The sequence below is a fragment of the Sceloporus occidentalis genome, unplaced genomic scaffold (assembly GCF_023333645.1).
Source record: "Sceloporus occidentalis isolate IW3139 unplaced genomic scaffold, rSceOcc1.0.p SCAF_7, whole genome shotgun sequence".
NCBI lineage: Eukaryota > Metazoa > Chordata > Lepidosauria > Squamata > Phrynosomatidae > Sceloporus > Sceloporus occidentalis.
Genome location: NW_028316987.1, coordinates 51,550,170 through 51,565,032, shown reverse-complemented (window position 1 = coordinate 51,565,032; position 14,863 = coordinate 51,550,170). Strand labels below are relative to the sequence as shown.

The 14,863-nt window shown below is 41.8% G+C and overlaps 1 protein-coding gene across 1 annotated transcript in view; it reads left to right on the top strand.

Moving 5' to 3' along the window:
• UBE2E1 (ubiquitin conjugating enzyme E2 E1) overlaps positions 1-14,863 on the top strand; it is a 135,447-nt gene that overhangs the window by 44,539 nt on the left and 76,045 nt on the right. The gene's annotated exons all lie outside the window — the stretch shown is intronic.

Genomic DNA, 14,863 nt, shown 5'->3' with positions numbered 1-14,863 from the left:
TTTCAGGTCTTTCATAAGTGTAATGTCTACTTGACAATGTCTTATCAAAGCCATGTGCCTTATTATTTTTATAATAATGAAAATGAAATAGAAAAAAATGAAGTAGTAAGTAGTTGGGCTTAGAGTCTGAAGAAATATGGGAAAGTGGACTAAAGTCTTTCTGCTGGAAAAACCCTTAAATCTGCATCATATCATGTGCTCCCAAGTGTTTTGGCAATATGCAATCTAGGTATACATCAGCAGGTGGCGGTGTCTCAAGGCTTTTCTGAATTTTGGGGGAAAGGCCCCTACAGTTCAGTCCAACTCATCTGATGTGTCACATGAACCTCACCTCTGTGCTAAGAGATCCAGGAGAAGTAGCAGGGCTGTGCTATCTCTCTCCCAGTGCAGATCATTCATCTGGACAGTGGTGGAATTATAAGTTTTGAAGTACAGTTGCTCAGCATGATAGTTCCCAGAGCAACATCCCTAAAGAGAAATTTTTAGAAAGGTAATAATAAAAGCTTTCTCTCTGGGGAAGATGTTACTTTCTCGGATAAAATGACAATCCAGGGCCTATTTGTGTTTTTAAAAATTAGATGTTACTTTGTTCTCCCGAGCTTTTGTTCACAGTGCTGTTTTCCATATCCATACCCTCCAACTGTCCTGGTTTGGCAGGGACAAGTTGTTAAATATCAATAAGTTAGCTTCAACTGATGATGCCCCCATGAATGAGAGACCTCCAAGTTGCCTATCCTCAACAGCCCTGCTCAGGTCCCACAAGCCCAGGGCTGTGTCCTCCGTGATTGAGTCTATCTATCTGCGGTGCGGTCTTCCTCTTTTCATACTACTTGCCATCTTACCATGCACTATCACCTTTTCTAGTGAGTTCTGTCTTATATGGCCAAGGTATGACAGCCTCAGTTTAATCATCCTAGCTTCTAGGTAGAGTTCCAGCCTGGTTTGGAGTAGAACCACACTAGATATTTTGCTTTAGAACCACACTAGAATTATTGGCCTGTTACAGACTGCCAAAATAAAGCTGCTTCGGGTCTCTTTGGAGGTATGCTATTTAAATGATGCATGGGTCCTAAGAGTCCGGAGGTTGTGCCAAAGCCACACTCCATTCCTAAGCACTGGAGTGTAGCTTTGGTGCAGCTTCCGGATTCTTAGGATGCGTGCATCATTTAAACAGCATACCTCCAAAGAGACCCGAAGCAGCTTTATTTTGGCAGTCTGTAACAGGCCATTCTTTAGCACCACCACATCTCAAATTAGTTGATTTTCTTCTTATTAACTTTCTTCATTGTCCAGCTTTCCGTACATACAGATGGAATATGATGGCTTGAACTATCCTAATGTTTGTATTCAGCAATATATATTTACATTTCAGAATCTTATCTAGCTCCTTCATAGATACCCTTCCAAGTCCTAATCTTCTTCTGACTGCATCTACTTTGAGTAATGACTAAGCCAAGGTATGGAAAATTTTGAACTATTTTGATCATTTCCTTTAAAGTTAGCTAACTCCTCTGTGATCATTACCTTTGTATGTGTGTTTTTAAATTCAACTGGAAACCTGCCTTTGCACTTTCTGCCCTGATTTTTTCCCAATAAGCATTCCAAGTCTTTTGATGGTAGTGTGGTGTCATCTGAATGTCTTAGAATGCTGATAGTTCTTCCTCCAGTTTTCCCGCCTCCTCCCTCTGCACTTTTGTGAAGTTGAAGGCAGGACAAAAAAAGAAGCACAATAAAAACACTGGTAGACTGGGCAAAAAGGATCTCCAGTTCAGACATCAGAAGGGCTGCCAGACCTAGAGAAAAACCCAAAGGAGTGAAGACAAACAACCACCCAAAAGTATTTTTACCATACATCAAAGGAGTCACAGACAGAATAGGGAAACTGATGAGGAAACACAACCTCCAGATGATCTACAAATGGATCAAGAAAATCCAGCAAATGCTGCACTCAGTGAAGGACAGAACAGACCCTCTTATGACTGCAGGAGTTTACCGTATACCATCCAGCTGCGGCCAAATCTACATAAGGACCACCAAACACAAAGAAACATCAGGAATAAACTCTTCTAGAACACAGCCTCATAGCCCAAAAATCCACAAAAAAACTATAGTCACTAGTAATCTTTTGTCCTCCAGATTTTTAGCTGGTTTTGAAATAGCCCAGTTCCTCTCTCATCCTCCTTTGCCCTCAGCTTACTTCAGTTGCTACTAGCTGGGTTTAAAGTGCAAAGGTAATTTGCACTCAGATAACTCAGAAAGAGGGAGAGGAGAGGATGAATTCTTATCCTTCCCAGGAGGCTCAGGCAAAAGTAAATTACTCCTCATTAATAGCTTCTGTTATCTTGACCATGCTCTGATGTTGCTTGGCCACAGGTATCCCAGGTTTCATTTGTGAAATGTTGGAGGGTATGGTTTTCAAAATCAGGCATGGGCCTAGCAGTGACCGGACATCATATGGGCTCAGCTTTAGTTAGCATATGGTCTTGAGTTGGCTGTACTCACAGTTCGCACTCATCATCACTCTGTCAGTCTGTAGTAATAGATCCCTCCCCACTTTACACACTGAAGGAACCAGCCCATCCTCAGTGTGGTTCACCACTTCCTGGAAAACATATCTAGCTTATGCCAGGAGATCTGGGGAGTGAATAAATGACGTCATTGAGTATTAAAATGAAAAGTGACGGAGATATAGATCAGTATTCCCCATCTCACAGCCTCTAGATGTTTTCTACTTTGGACTAGAACTACTATCATCCCCAACCATTAGGAGTCTGGGAGTAATGGGAGTTGTGGTTCAGCACATCTGGAAGGAGCCAGGTGAGGAAAGGTGATCTTTGTTGTGCCCTCACTGATTCATGGTGAGACTTCTTGACTTAAATTAGATGTATTTTCCAGGAAGTGGTGAACCACATTGCCATTCATTGGGGATGTGAAAGTTCATTCAGCATGCAAAGTGGAGAGAAGATCACACATATTGATAAACCCTTTTACCTACCACCTTATGGTTTCTCTGGTTGTGTTGAGTGAATTTTGACAAATTTACCATACCCTCTAACTGTCCTGATTTGGAAGGGAACATCCTTATTAATCTTATGTCATTCCACTTTTCCAGCTACTTTTAAAATATCCAAGGCTTCTGCCAAACAGTACAATTAGATGCAATGTAGATGCAGCTTGAGTTTCTCTATAGGGTCCAAATATCCTAAAGGCACTAAATCCCATCTGGTGGCTAGCTGGGGGATTCTGGAAATTGTAGTCTTAAAAAGTAATGTTTTCAAACTGCTCACTTAAGTATGCATCTAATTAGGTGTGGAGTATTAGGGGCTTTTAAAAACCGACTGCCACAGTTTGTCCACTTAGTATTGCTTAGTCGGACTAGAAGCAGCTCTGCAGAATCAGAGTGCCAGCCAGCTCTTTCAGCTGGAGATATTGGAGCTTGAACGAGAAGCCTTCCACATGTACAACATATGTGGTGCCACTGAGTTATGTTCTCCCCCTCCCCCCCATATACACCCAGTTACTGCACTCTGCTTCCCAGACACAGTAGGCGGTCCACATTTTTAAATGTTGTAAATATTATACTAGTTGTAGGGCCAAGTACCCTAACAGCACCAGATCCCATCTGATCTTGGAACCTAAGCAGAGATAACACTGGTTAGTCTTGGATGGGAGACCCGCCAATGAATACCAGAGGCTATATAGGTTATATTTCAGAAGAAGAAACTGGCAAAATCTCCTCTGAGTATTCCTTGCCTGAGAAAACTCTATGAAATTAATGGTGTCGCCATAAGTCGACAAGTGAGTTAAAGGCGTGAGCACGCGTGCGCACACACAGTTTCTCTGTCCTCCTCCCACTTTCCTCTTTGCCTTCAGCTTACTTCAACTGCAACAAGCCAAGTTAGAAAGTAATTTGCATTCAGTTAACTCAGCAAGGGGAAGAGGAGGTAGAATCTTGCCCATCCTTTTAGGCTCAGGCAAAAGCAAACTGCTGCAGCATTTCCTAATTTTTATCATCTTCCTCATTAATAACTTTTGGGGGCTTGAGCACACTCTGATATTGCTTGGCCACATGTACCCTTATTTTAATCTGTGAAACACTGAAGGCTATGTGCAACTAGATTCACTCCAACAATACGTCAGCCCTTTTTATAAAGTACACTAAATGGATCTGGCAACTGATTTTAAAGGATGTATGTGTGTGGGGGTTGCCACATGAAATAGTCACCTATTGCAATGCACTCTTATCAAACGTACAAGAGCATTGCCTTTTGTTGAATCTGCTCACACTGTCTCTTGGTTCTTTGATGCAAATATACAGCCTTCGTGGTTAAGTGTCACAACAGATTACCTACAGTCTAAGGACTAGTGAACACATTTCATTCTGAAATCATTGTTTGAATTTGATATGTAAAGCATTGTTTTCCAAAATAATGGGGGGGGGGGAAACACACAACTACACTAGACATTCCTTAGAGCCAGTAAAGGGCAACCTGCAACAGATTTGGGATAATCAGGTCAAACGTAGGGTAACTTGGCAGAGAAATGTCTTCATGTAAGATTTCCTTGGTTTTGTGATCGTCTTCTTCTGGAATTATGCATCTTGTGGGTTTTCATGCTCAGCTTAGTTACAGAAGTAATGCTTCTGAACTGTAAAACAAAGTATTTCATGGGAATATAGCTGTGGGGAAAATAAAAGATTCTCTTAGTAATCTTGCTTTGTAAACTGACCCGTTGGCCCCAACAATGTCCTCCTACTTATTAGATAAAACAAATAAAGCATGCAATGCTTGAATTCCGCAGACTGTTTTCTACCTCTCTTATGTTGGACAAATAAAAAATTATAAGGCAGATGAAGGGGAAAGTTGTTCTAACAATCCTATTTTTCCTTATACTGTTAAAAGACATTCTTAACCCAAGGTCATCCAAAAATACTTTGCTACCACAGGCAGAACAGGAAATGGCCTTCACCACCAAGTCAGAGTGAGTAGCACCCAAAGCCAGACAAGTTATTTTGGCAGAAAATCCCCTCTTCATCCCAGGGAGTAAAAATACAACCACTCTAAATTAAAAAACCAAACATTTGCTGATCCTTTTTGACAGCACCAATCTGCTACTTCATGGTAGAACTGGCCTGTCCAAATCCTATTTATATTTTAAATCTGTTCTTCTTTTTTACATCTCCATTTGCCATTTCTTTCTTTATTTGTCACAAGTACATCTCTTTCTTTCTCTTTGCTTTCCTGAAAAACAGGGGGAACTGTAGTTCCAGTAACATGCAAATTAAGAGCAAGGGAAACGAGCAATATAATGTAACCTCATTTGAACATCAAAGTAGTAAAATTAAAAGGTGTTTACAATATGCATCTACAAGGTCTGCAAATAATGTGGATGCAACATTTGAGCTATGAAAGCGAGAGCAAGAACAATAAAATACCTGATAGGCAGTGATAACTCTAGAACAGCTGGAAGTGATATAATAGATACAATGTTGATTACTGTTTTGTGCCTACATTTCTTTCCTGCATGAGGAGGATTGGTATTCAATGTGCACTAAGTGCTATTTATTTATGTATTTGATTTATATCCCACCTTATTCTCAATACTACATGGGACCCACTATCTATGTCCCCCCCACTTCCCATCCCCTGGTATCTGTGCATAGAGTACAGATACCAGGGATCATGTTTTTGGGCACAATGCTGGGCATAGTGCCACAGAAGAAATAGGGAAGATAGTTCTCTACCATCAGCACTATTCCACATACAAACTGAGCTGGGCTGGTTCAGTGTCAACATTGGTGCTGGGATATTTTCCTCCACACAGCTCCTCCAGCAGAACATATTGGTTACTAAATTTGGGAGAAGCATTCAAGGAGATGCCATTGCTGCCCCCACAGTGTCTGCCACCTGGGCTAGGAGTCACATTCTGCCAAATGGTAAGAGTTGGCCCTGACACCGAAAAGCTTGCATGTCCATCTCTCCCCTGCACTGTCACCTCCCTGCCCTCTCAATGCTCCATGTATTTGCAGGAGGAGGGGCTGCTCAGAGCACACAAGGTCATTACATCCCCAGGCATATACAGCTGTAAAGCGTGGTTGTTTATTTTAACTAATGCTTGAGTATCCTAAAAAAAAATTGGAATTTATAAATTGGTGAAATACTTAGAGTTCTCTGTTAGGGAATTATAGTCTCTTCTCTGAAGCACAGCACTAACAAAGAATTCAAAGAGTTTCACCAAGCTGCATATCCCAGAATTCCATAGGCTGAAGCTATGGTGGTTAAAGTAGTATCAACTGTGTAGTGTAGCTTCTCTAGGACTAAAAGAGAATTTGGGGGCTTTTATATGTCTCAGTGAATGACAAATTAAACCCTTCAAACAGTCAAGGACAGAAGAGAAGCAAAAGTGAATGGTGGCAGAAACAGAAACATGAATGGAACTGTTCAGTGTGTGCACAAGGGTAAGAAGAAGTATTATAAAAGAGATGGCAGAACTACATAAAAGAGATGAAAGAATAACGGACTTTGAACAATGATTGAAGAAAGTCAAGAAAGAAAGTGCAAAGGCAAATGGAACATTAAGAAAACAAAAATAATGAACACAGGTGATTTACATAACTTTACAGCAGACAATGAAGATACTGAAATATTTCAAAATTTTTCATACCTTGGCTCAGGCCTTAATCTGAAAGGAGACTGTAGTCAAGAAATCAGAAGAAGACTACGGAGTGGCCTGCAGCAGGGACGTAGCCAGGATTTTAGGAAGGGGGGGTCCAGACTAAGTGCTACCATTATAATGGGGCTTGGGTGCGGCGGCGCAGCAGCACACACCATTCATTTTTCTAACGGAAGGGGGGGATCCGGATCCCAAGAACCCCCCCCCCTTGGCTACGTCCCTGCCTGCAGCCACCTTCAGGTGCGCTGGAACAGAGCCGTGGCAACCACATGCCGCGGCTCCGATCTGGCCTTTCCAGGCACAATAACTGCAGTGCCATGGCTTGACAGCGCTCTTTTGGCGCTGTGTTGTGGACGCAGCTCCAGAGGAGTGCCATGAAGAGGTCTGAGGATACCCTGGACTGCTAAAAAGACAGATAAATGGGTCCGAGATCCACCCTAGAAGACAAGATGGCTAAACTGAGACTGTTGTACTTAGATCATATCATGAGAAGACATGGTATGAGAAGATAAGACATATCATGGGAAGATATGAAGACACCGCTGGCTGCAGAGGACCTTTTCTTCTGCCACTCCCAAATTATGGAATGGCCTGTCGGAAGAGATCCGACATATCATCATTCTTGATGGTTTTAAAAAGGCCATGAAGACAGATCTCTTCCGACAGGCCTTTCCAGAAAAATTCACTCAGACACCCACTGATACGGACCGCCTACTGACCACCCCAAGATGACCGTCTTCCTCTCTGTGATTGTTTTAATGATTTAAATTGTATTTTATTATTGTTATGTGGGAATTATTATGTTATTTTGTTTAATGGAGGGAGGAGGTAGTGGGATTCATTTTTATATTGTATGAATTTTGTTATTGTTGTAAGCTGCTTCAATTGTATAGGAGAGGCAGGATAGAAATAATTTATTATTATTATTATTATGACTAATTAGAAAAGATGATTATACTTGGTAGTGTGAAGGGCACTGAGAAAAGAGGAAGACCACATTCCAGATGGATAGACTCAGTCAATGAAAACACAGCTCTGAGTCTGCAAGTCTTGAGCAGGGCTGTTGAGGAGAGAGTAATTTGGAGGTCTCTCATTTCTGAAGTCGCCATAAGCTGAAGTCAACTTGAAACCAGCTAACAAAAAATATGTCCCCTGGCCCCTGACCTTTAATACTAGCTTATTTGTGGGCTAATTGCGCTTATTTAATTATGCAGGACAGTCATTCTCCATGTGCTTATAACAGGGACGTAGCCAGCGGGGGAGGGTTCTTGGGGTCCAGACCCCCCCTTCCATTAGAAAAATGAATGGTGGGTGCTGCTGCGCCATCATGCCCAGGCCCCATTATAATGGTGGCACTTAGTCTGGACCCCCCTTCCTAAAATCCTGGCTACGACCCTGCTTAGAAACACCCCTTTCATTCTTATTCATATACTTCAGTATTTCTGAAAGCAGAAGCACATTCCTTGACTGAGTTGTGATGAAGCCTTTCTGTAAACTAAACTTCAGCAGTATGATCAATTGGCTGAATAAAACCATATGATGGAGCAGGGGACTTGATAGGAGTTTTCAGATTCATAGAGTGAGTCAAAGTTCTGAGTAAATCATGGCTGGAATTTATGATTATAGTCATGAATGTGTATCCTAGAATGATTCATTCATTACTAGTTTGTATTCGTGAGCCCTACATAGTCAACAGAGTAGAGAATACATAGGGATCATGAAAGCTCTCCTAGTCTGGCTTTATTAGGCAGCATATTCTGCAAGTAACTGGGGTCTGTCCTCTTGTTGTGGCTGATGTTTCCACTCCTCTTTCAGCACCTTCCTCCTATGCAAGGAGGAATTATGGCAGGGATCCGTCTTCTGACTATTACATTAGAGATCATTTGTGGGAGGGAGGTAGAAATGTCAGCCTGCTGCATCTCAATCAACGGGAGAATAAACCCCTACTGTTTGCAATGGCTGCTGCCTCATATAACAGGACTAGGAGGGTCAGGCCAAGACTTAGCTGTGTAACTAAGGCCCCATACAGACAGGCCAAAATAAAGCTGCTTCGGGTCACTTTGGAGGTATGCTGTTTCAATGATGGATGCCTCCTAAGAGTCCGGAAGCTGCGCCAAAGCTGCACTCTAGTCCTTAGGACTGGATCGTGGCTTTGGCATGGCTTCCGGACTCTTAGTAAGCATGCATCATTCAAACAGCATATCTCCAAAGTGACCTAAAGCAGCTTTATTTTGGCCTGTCTGTATGGGGCCTAAGGTAGTTAAGTAGCTGATCTAGAATTGTTACCCTTATTTTTTAGTTCTGAGATGTAAGATATAACAGTGGCCATACCCTAGCACTCTATGGCAAAGATCAGATTTTAATTAAATAAAAATATGGTTGTTGTTTGTTGTTGTGAGCCTTCAAGTTGTTTCCAACTTATGGCAACCCTAAGACATCATGGGATTTTCTTGGCAGTTTTTTTTTCCCCAGAGTGGGTTTGCAATTGCCATCCTCTGAAGCTGAGGCTGAAAGAGTGTGACTTTTTCAGGGACACCCAATGGGTTTTCATGGCCAAGCTGGGATTTGAACCCTGGCATCCAGAGCCATAGTTCAGTACTCAATCCACTACACAACACTTGCTCTCACAGATATCATAGTTCTGTCCGATATGGAATTTGAGTGGTCAAGTACCTGTTAGTTTAGAAAGGAAACACTGCCACAGAAAGGTAAGGGAGTGCTTGCTTCATGCTTGAAAGATTCCCTAGGTACCCAGAGAGAAGTACACCAGTTTGTATAGCCTCTCAGTATGAGGAAACATTACCTTCTCAGCCCCTCAATTTGCTATGATAAGTATCCTAGGATGTAGCTTTACAGTTTCATCCCCCTCCCCAAATTTTAAAGTTGAAAACTGGGGCATATGTGGCCTAGGAACATCAGAGTGTAGTTAAAATGGCAAAAATTAATAATGAGGAAAAGCACACAAGCTAGGAGAGGCTGCAGCAGTTTGCATTTGCTGGAGCCTCCAGAAGGGCAAGATTTTGCAACTGCCTTTCCACTACTTCCTGCAAGGTTAATGAAGTGTGAACCACTTTTGCACTTTGGTCTCAGTTTGCAGCAATTGGAATAAGATGACGATAAAATCAGAAAATGGGAAGAGAACAAAGTGGAGACATTTTAATTCAATTGGAAAAGTGGGATGAGAGAAGATTAATTGGGACTGTCCCTTCCAAATCAGGACAGTTAGAGGATACAGTGTTGGTGTTAGTGGTGTTGATAAGAATGAAATATCTCTCACACACTAGTTAATCTTGTTCCTATCCTGAAAATCTGTGTCACTCCCACATCCTGTCTGCAGCCTGCTATATGTGTATCTATAAAATACTGTACTCAGGTTCCAGGCTGGAATTATTGTAATGCAATATCGTATAACAGAAATTCAAGGGGAACAAGACAGAAAAATGGCCTGGGTTTCCTTTTGCTTTTCTTGAAATTACTATCTCCCCAACAAGACCTGAACAAGGCTGCAAGGCTCTTGATCTAGACTGGCTGGAATCCTAAACAGGAATTCTCCTTTGGGGATTGGGATAAAAATACAACACTTTGTTGTAGCTCTCCTGTGCATCTCATAGAACTTTGACTTACTGCTGCCAGATTTTCAAAACAGCAATAAGAGACAGTTGAAATTCATGATGTGAAGCCTTAAAGGGTTAACAGTCAGGAAGCAGCTATTAACAAGCTACCTAAACACCAAAGTATTGATTTCAGTTAGCCTCTGTAAAAGTAATATAGTGTCCACATTCACAAATTACATGATGCAGACATTTCTGTCCTTATGTAGGACCTACAACCAAAATATGAGATTTTTTAGGACATATTTTTAATCTATATAAAAAGAAAATATTTCTGACCCTCTAATATGGCACAACCTTTATAATATAGGACATCCATCAGTCTTACAAGGGACAGGCTTGCCGGCCTGCAAATGAAGGGCATCTGTTATGATTAGGGACACCTGGCAACCTTATTTTGACTTTCTTGCAACATTGTGCATTATTTAAAAAATGTAACAGATATGTGTATGTGGTTGTGTGTGTGTAGGTTAGTGTAGGTTTCTCAACATAATATCTCAAATAAATGCTTCTCAGGCCAATTTGCTCTCTGAAAGATTATATGTTAAAAGCCAGGCCTCCTGGAAAGGAATACATTCTTCCATCTATTCAGAAACTCAAACCTTTGCTTATAAAATGCTGTACAATGCCACATGGACAATTAAATTAACAAAAATGTGGTTAATGGCAAGTTTAAAATAAGCTAATTATGTGTACTTGGAAATATCCTTGACAGGATAGAAATAATTAACTACATTTTGCAAAAGAAAACGGCAATAACTCTTCCAGAATATGCATCATTGTTACCTAGAGCTGTAAGGGCAACCTAGTTTTCTTGCTATCCGAGGCACAAGTTAAGGCTAACCTCAACCCCTTTCCAGACTTTTGCATTGCAGAGAGTTAGTGGAAACAAGGGCAAGAAATACACGGGAAGGTTAAATTAGGATTTGGAAGATCAGTGAAGCAAACAAGCATTCATCCTTGCCTTAGGACTCTGTACAACCACTGCACAATCCTGCCTATTGATTCTTCTAGACAGACCTTCTCATTTGGCCTGCCTATTTCTTCTTCATTGCTGTTTTTCCTAAAAGGGCTTCCATGACATTCCTAACTCCGCTAAAGGGCAGGAATTTATTAGTGGTAAGTCGTGCTGGATTTCATTTGTAAATATCTCTTAGGTAGGTACAGAAGCCCTACCTGACCAAAGGTTGGAAACCAGAGTTTCCCAATTGGTCTTGGCACCCCACAAGGCAGATAAAATTTGGACAGGTTGTCTCTTTATTCCCAGATAGTTTTAACAACGACACATACAAATCTCAACCTGTTATGTACAGCAAAACTGGTCCTTAGTATGGTTGGCTGCTCAACTCAGTGGAGATACCTCATGTAATAGACAGACTTTTCCATCTCAAACATTAGAGTTCTCTTAATTCATTTACCCATGATTTTAGAAATTATTAAAAATAATTTGAATCTTGAAATAAATATATTCTCTTCAACCTGTATTGCATGTTTAGGGAACTGGGATAACAAGAAGGTATTATTACTTCATTTCTGTGGAGTCTACAGTTCAGTGTATCACATATTCCACCAATATCTCTAATTAGTTCCTTTACTTAATATTATATTTTTTATTATTATAGTGTACTCAGCTGATGTTCACCAAAAATTACTCTAGGAATCTGGTAGAAAGAACTGATTTGGAACCCAGGGCTTTCTATGGTAGTAAAATTGCACATTTATTGACAAGTAGATTGTTGTATTCAATAATAGTTCTAAAACAAAATAACCACACTAGAGATTGCTGAATTCATCTTATTGAACTGGGATAACTGTAAATTAGTGATATCTTAACAGATATTACACAATCCATTCCCCGATGTAGTTGCCATGGTCCTGATCATTTGGGAAAATCCATTGCTTTGCTGCAGGAGAGGAGAGTTTGTGACCTTTCAAATGGTACTAGACTGCAACACCCATGATCCTCCAGATTAAAAAAAATGTTGTAGGCCTGTACCTCCCTTGACTGGCAATTTTAAAAATAATTTCATTCATTTCTTACTTTATTAAGAAGTGCTATATAATACCTCCAATTTTCCTAAATTGGCAGGGAGAGTCCCGATTAATCCTCTGTCATCCTACTTTTTCAGCGACTTTTAAAATGTCCCACTTTCTCTCTCCATCTCCCATTTCCTTCTTTGTCTTCAGCTTCAGTTGCTGCAAACTGAGCTCAAAATGCAAATTAAGTTTATAATCAATTAACTCAGCAGAGGAAAGAGGAACGGAGGGGACAAGATCTTATCCTTCCCCATAGGCTCAGGCAAAAGCAAACTGCTACAACTCCTTTTAGCTTATGTATTCTTCATCATTTATAACATTTGCCATCTTGACCCCACTCTGATGTTGCTTTACCATGTGTGTCCTAGGCTGCTGCCGCACTACAGAAATAAAACAGTTTGACACCACTTCAGTTGCCACGACTCAGTGCTATGGGCTGCTGGGATTTGTAGTTTGGGGATATGTTTAGCCTTCCTTGTCAGGGTTATGGTGCGCCCACCAAACTACAAATCCCAGAATTCTGTAGCATTGAGCTGTGGAAGTTAATGTAGTGTCAAACTGCTTTATTTCTGCAGAGAGGCAACATCCCCAGTTTTCATCTTTGAATTTTTTTTTTAATTTTTATTTGTATACCGCTATTCCTGGGTAGATCATAGCGGTTCACAACATACAAAAATAATACAGTGAAATAACAACATATATCCCCAGTAACATCCAACAATCTTCCAACACCAATTAAAACTTTAGAATACAAACTAAAACATTACATCATAAAACCATTTAAAAAAACCCAATACAAACAATAGCTGGATCAAACAAATGTGCAACAAGGGGAGGAAGGATGGTATAATTAAGGAACATGGGGGAAAGCTTGTCAGAAAAGATAGGTCTTCAACTTTTTCCTAAACAAGTCTATAGAGGTGACCGAGTGGAGCTCGTCAGGCAGAGAGTTCCAAATCTGTGGGGCTGAGATGGAAAATGCCCTTTGAGAAGATGAAGTGTATCTCGACTTAGGAACTCTTAACAGATTCTTCCCACCCGACCTGAGAGTGCGGGGCGGACTGTATGGGGAGAGGCGGTCCTCCAAGTACCCTGGGCCCAAGCCATTTAGGGCTTTATAGGTGATAACCAACACCTTGTATTGCACTCGGAAACGAATGGGCAGCCAATGTAGATCTTGTAAAATAGGTGTTATATGACTGGTCCTGGAGGATCCAGTGACCAATCTTGCTGCCACGTTCTGAACCAATTGTAGCTTCTGAGTTTGGTACAAGGGTTGCCCCATGTAGAGCGCATTACAGAAATCTAACCGAGAGGTTACCAGAGCATGTACCACCTTTTCAAGGTCCCTCCGGCCCAGGTAGGGTTGCAGCTGGCGTATCAGTCGAAGCTGGTAACAGGTGCTCCTGACCGTCGCATCCACCTGAGACGTCAGGTGGAGCGACGAATCCAGAAGCACCCCCAAGCTGCGAACTGAGTCCTTCAAGGGGAGCGTGACCCCGTTCAGGACAGGTGGACAAACCTCCTTCCCTGGGCCTGGGGAACCTATCACAAGTACTTCCGTTTTCTCTGGATTCAAGCTGAGTCTGTTTTCCCTCATCCAGCCCATTACTGACTCCAAGCAGGCATTCAGAGGAGAGATGCCATCCCTAGTCACTGAATCAGTCGGAGACACAGAGAAACATATTTGGGTGTCATCAGCGTACTGATAACACTGCGCCCCATGTCTCCAGATGATCTCTCCCAGCGGGTTCATGTAAATGTTAAATAGCATAGGGGACAAAATCGCTCCTTGAGGGACACCTGATGTTAGTTCCCTCTTATCGGAGCGACAGTCCTCCAGCTGCACCATCTGGAATCTGCCCAAGAGGTAGGAACGGAACCACTGGAGTGCAGTGCCCCCGATACCTAACTCCCTCAAGCGTTCCAGAAGGATACCATGGTCAATGGTATCGAAAGCCGCTGAGATGTCCAAGAGCACTAACAGGGACGCGCTACCCCTGTCCATGCCCAGGCAGAGATCATCGACTAAGGCGACCATGGCAGTCTCAACTCCATAGCCCACCCGGAAGCCAGTTTGAAATGGATCTAGAAAATCAGTTTCATCCAAGATCCCTTGGACCTGGAAGGCAACCGCTCTCTCGATCACTTTCCCTAGAAAAGGCAGCAGCGAAACAGGCCGATAGTTAATCCGATTCAGGGGGTCTAGGGAGGGCTTTTTAAGCAGAGGTTTAACAACTGCAGTTTTTAAATTAGATGGAAACCGCCCTTCCATAAAAGATGAATTAATAGTACGGTGCAACATGATGGTTACAGCCGTTCCCCCCTGAGCTGCCAGCCATGAAGGACAGGGATCGAGCGAGCATGTCGTCTTCCTAACACTGCAAAGAATCTTGTCTACATCCTCAGTACTAACAGACTCAAAATGATCCAGTTTAACAAAGTCCATGGAAGCTCTGGATACCTCTACTCTAGATTCTGAACAAATACTGGCGTCGAGATCAGCCCTAATCCGAGAGATTTTATCCGCGAAGAAGTTATTA